Source organism: Limulus polyphemus, unplaced genomic scaffold (assembly GCF_000517525.1).
Source record: "Limulus polyphemus unplaced genomic scaffold, Limulus_polyphemus-2.1.2 Scaffold186, whole genome shotgun sequence".
Lineage (NCBI taxonomy): Eukaryota > Metazoa > Arthropoda > Merostomata > Xiphosura > Limulidae > Limulus > Limulus polyphemus.
In genome coordinates this window covers 179,976-183,834 of record NW_013665796.1, presented here as the reverse complement: position 1 = coordinate 183,834, position 3,859 = coordinate 179,976, and the positions used below count along the sequence as shown (strand labels likewise).

General features: G+C 34.7%; 1 protein-coding gene across 1 annotated transcript in view; it reads right to left on the bottom strand.

Annotated features, from left to right (window-relative positions):
- LOC106478161 (sulfotransferase 1C2-like) overlaps positions 1–1,344 on the bottom strand; it is a 14,576-nt gene extending 13,232 nt beyond the window's left edge. Inside the window, exon 1 of the mRNA XM_013938682.2 lies at positions 936–1,344. The gene's annotated coding sequence lies outside the window, so the exon portion shown is untranslated. The remainder of the gene's footprint in view (positions 1–935) is intronic.
- Between the last annotated feature and the right edge of the window lie 2,515 nt (positions 1,345–3,859).

Below are 3,859 nucleotides of genomic sequence, written 5' to 3'. Positions count from 1 at the left end.
TAATTTAGCAGTGTAAGACTAGATGGAAGGCAGCTAGTTATCACCACCCACCGCCAACTCTTGTGCTAGTCTTTTACAAACGAATAGTAGGATTGACCATCACAATAATAACGCCCCCACGGGTGAAAGGGCGAGCATGTTTGGTGGGACAGGGATTCAAACCCGCGATCTTCAGTAGAACATTATGTAGATTGTGATCACCAAAGTGCTGAAGAAAGAGAGCCTGACCATATGAAGGGGTATTCGAGAATTTTCCAACGCCAGAAAAATGTTGAACAACACACACTTAATACAAAAACATATTTATCCATTCACTGTAAGTTACTAATAATATGTATATATTTAAACTATATTTTGTTTAACGATACATAGATCTAATCTAGATTGACAACAATTTGCTGTTTTTATAACAAATTAAAATTATCATAGCGAAAAACAGTACAATGACTATAGACATTATGAAAAGAAAGAGAACTGGTACCCCACAAAACAGCCATTCCCGTGGCTTTTAATGAAGGGATATAAAAGAAATAACTACTTCAAGTCACTCGTAGTATTTGATTTCTTAATTAAATTATTATTCAATAAAGAAGCAGTTGTTATTTCTCTGAGGGGGATAACTTAGAACTTGATCCACCACTATTTTCAAGCACAAAAAATCCCCCCTTTAAAAATGGAGGTTATTATCAATTACATACTGAAATTTGCTCAGTAATTCTACATTCGGCATGAATGTTTGTGATACTGATAACATTATATACAAAATATTTTAGAGTATATTTATTCTTGAAACAATGATTTACATTAATCATAATCAGTATATCACTGGACTTGAATGAATGCATTTTCCAGGCTCATCATTTATAGTCCTAATTCTTAGATTATACCATATAAATGGATACATATTTTACAGACAAAATCAACAGTAAACTTACTGAGAGCGAATAGGCAGGTCCCATCCCCCAAAACATCGTAAATATCAGCATTGTTCGTGGTCTCGAATATTAACAGAAAGCAGCTTTCAGGCCGACCCAAAATGGAGCGTTTGATGAAGTTGTTCTTTGGGAATACCTATAAAACTTGGATATCTAAATTTAGATATAGATTAAAATGTGCTCAGGTGTATACTATGTGATCAATTGCTTATATGCTTGCATACAAAAACATGTGCTTTTGGACCCACAAATATAATTTCTGCTGAAAATATTAAATCATTTTTTATATGTTTGTATTGATATTTTTCTTTAACTATCAGACATTATATGCAATATATGGAAGATTTTGTTATGAGTCTTTCATATTAACTTCTGATCAAAGCAATCTATCTACTTAAAGCGAAACTAAAAATCAACCTCGAAATAAGTGTAGCTGATTAAATAAAATTTTCTAATGTTCTTTCATATAAATATTTGAGTACATTGTTTGATGAGTTTAGGTACCCCCGCTGTCCTCAAATTGGCCAAGTTTCTAGGTCCACAGTATGCAGAAATGTTCGAGTCCGATGATGAAATTATGGTGAAGATTCCCGATCATACAAGCACAAAATTTATGAAGCGCTTGAATGAAGATATGAAGTTATTTTATTCCAATAAGGATGAAACTAGTTTTGGTGGAGAAGAGGTTCCAAATGGGTTAAATAATTTTATGGAGTTTCTTTTTATAAAACACAATCTCAAAATACCTCATAAAGTCGAATTTGTTCAAAAAAGAGCTGTTGGAAAATCGAAAAATTATTTTCCTCTTGTTCAATCAAATATATTTATAGAAATATTTTACTCGAAAACGAAAAGGACAGATATTTTCAGCCTTTTGGCTATATTATTTCAGGATTAGAATGTAAATCATTATTTGGTATATGACAGTAAATAAAATGGAATAGAGTTTAATGTAAATGTTTATTTTGTTTTTCATTTTACGTATTACGTATTAGACGTCTATATAAAAAAAAATCTGCAATGAAAGTCCCATAAGGAGTCTTGTCTGTTTGTTTTACATCAAAGCCACATTGGGTTATCTGCTGTGTCCACTCCGGAGAATCGAGCTTCAGATCTTAGCCTTTCAAGTTCATAGTTTCACCACCGTTCCACCGGGTGACAAAGAGCATTCTTAAATTTCACGTTCGTTAAACTGGGTGGTAATATCAGTTTGTTGTGTTTCATACTATTTTGCTCACGGTGGTTCAGTGAAATTAAAATAGGAAAGCTATACACAATCAATAAATCAATAATATTGGGCTATATGAATATACCATGCGTTTTTAGCTTCTTGTAATATTATAGTATTTGTTTTAAGTTTATTCACTGTTATGTGTATTTGTAGGTTTTCATAACAGTTGTCGAAAAAAGTTAATATTTTTGTAAGCTATATTACTTGTTCTCGAAATGGATAATAACTGTTCCCTCCAGGAAAAACATTACTCAATATTACACACAGCAATGTCTTACAACGGCTGTTCAGGTGTTACCTAGAAGATATGGTACCATCTATGTTGTAATGAAAATGGTCAATAGTCGCCCTAGGTAAATGAGAGTTTGTTTTTCTTGTATGATAAGGAACTACATTTGGTCAGTTTGTCGCGAACATCATACTGGGTGAATATAGTCTGAAAAACATCCTGAAGAATTAACGATTGAAAGTATTTAGACACAATGCCAGTCTGTCATGCTTAATATTCAAGCAATTACACAAATCATTATTTCATTTTAGAATGACTTAATTACAAAGAGGTTTAGTAATTGATATGTTGAAAGAAACTGTTATGTAGGAGACATATCTAAAATTGCTTTGAATGTTATTTCAGATTTATCTTAATTCATCACAGAGTAGACAAGTAGGAGAACATTTGATGTCGTGACCAGGAATTTGTTATTGCAGAGTTTACGGGAGGTAAAGTCAGTCGCCAAACGAAGATTGTTGTTCAAGAGAATTGTAAGTCCAGGAGTAGTCCTCTCTTCGGTATAGGACATTTGCTGATGCAACAAAGGTCTTTGAACTTTATCTTGTTACAACGTATAACTCAGGAAGAAGACCTGTTGATTTATGGTGAACTCAGAATGACTGGTCATGCTCTTCCCATGAGGAACAACCTCGGAAAGATATAAAGACGAACCGAGAATCATAATGACAGTATGGCATTTAGTGAGCCTGAGATCGGGTGTATTGATCTCTGAAAGACTCATGGACTTTCATAAGCCACAGCAATTCAATCCCAGCTCTGGTTGAATCACTCGTGAATATTGGTGGACGATATCCATCAACTAGAGCTATCTCTTCAGCAGGTAAGATAGTAAGTGGTGAAGTGAATTGGTCATGGAGCAACGATAAGCCTGCCAATCTGGACATGATCCAAGGAGGAGTTTGAGGTCAAGCAGAACCAATGGATGTTTATCCTTTAGTACCTTGTCGTTCTGCTACAATTGAGCAAATGGCTACCACCCGTCAGAGTATTGAGATTCTTAAGAGTCCCTACCATTTTGTACCTATGATGCCGAAGTAATCTCAGTCAGTTGCCAGATGTGAAGTGAAAAATGAGGGCATCTAAACTTGATAACGATTCTCCCTGAGTGAAGATGTGGAACATTTCGTGCGGCATTTCAGCCAGAAAATTCTCTTTAGAAAGTCCTGCTCCATACTCCATTGAGTACTTCCAAGAGGAGCAACTTTTGAGTTATGAAACAGTCATTACCAAGTTGTACCAGAAGTTAAACCTGGTGTAAATCAATAATCTAGCGGGCCGAATTCAAGACTTGAAAGAGATATACCATGGAAAGCCTGAAAACTTACGCGGATGATATTTGTCGATTGTATCGTAAGGCTGACTCTGTAGCAGTCTCAACAGATTGCGAGGTTATCTTCATTG